Source organism: Hylobates moloch, unplaced genomic scaffold (assembly GCF_009828535.3).
Source record: "Hylobates moloch isolate HMO894 unplaced genomic scaffold, HMol_V3 SCAFFOLD_18, whole genome shotgun sequence".
In the NCBI taxonomy this organism is placed as follows: Eukaryota; Metazoa; Chordata; class Mammalia; order Primates; family Hylobatidae; genus Hylobates; species Hylobates moloch.
The window spans coordinates 68,521,935-68,522,907 of NW_026652293.1; positions in this window are offsets into that span (position 1 = coordinate 68,521,935).

The following is a 973-nucleotide window of genomic DNA, read 5'->3' on the forward strand; positions in this document are numbered from 1 at the left end:
AAGAAGAAGAAGAAGAAGAAGAAGAAGAAGAAGAAGAAGAAGAAGAAGAAGAAGAAGAAGAAGAAGAAGAAGAAGAAGAAAACAACAGCTATCTGCAAATCTGTAAGCCAGGAAGGGGGCCCTCACCAGGAACTGAATCAGCTGACACCTTGATCTTACACCTTCAACCTCTGGAATTTTGAGAAATAAGTGTGTGCTGTTGAGATCACCCAGTCTATGGCATTTTGGCATAGCAGCCCAAGCCTACTAACACGGTATTAATAGTACTTTGTTGTATAGGAGAATGCTGTTATTCTCAAGAGACATGTGCTGAAGTACTTAAGGTCGACTCAGATATCTGCAACTTACTTTCAAATGCTTAAACAAATTATTCATAGATGATAGGTATATAAATAGAAATAGAGATAGAGATAGAGCAAGCAAAGAAGCAACTATTAATAATTGGTGAATCTAGGAAAAGGATATTTGGATGTTTACTATTCCAACTTTTTTCAGGTATGAAATTTTTATTTTGTTTTATTTATTTATTTATTTTTTGAGACAGAGTCTCACTCTGTTGCCCAAGCTGGAGTGCACGATCTCGGCTCACTGCAACCTCTGCCTCCTGGGTTCGAGCGATTCTCCTGCCTCAGCCTCCCGAGTAGCTGGGACTACAGGCACGCGCCACCACGCCCAGCTAATTTTCGTATTTTTAGTAGAGACGGGGTTTCACCATGTTGGCCAGGATGGTCTCGATCTCTTGACCTCGTGATCCGCCTGCCTCGGCCTCCCAAAGTGCTGGGATTACATAACATACCATTAACCATTATAGTGACTCATGCATGAGCCACTGCACCTGGCCGAAATTTTCTAAATAAGAAATTGGAGAGAGTAAATAGAGTAAAATGATCTGAAAGAAAAAGAATCCAAATAATAACATTTAAATTATTTTATAGTTTACAGTGTATTTTCACATATATTAATGTGATCCTTT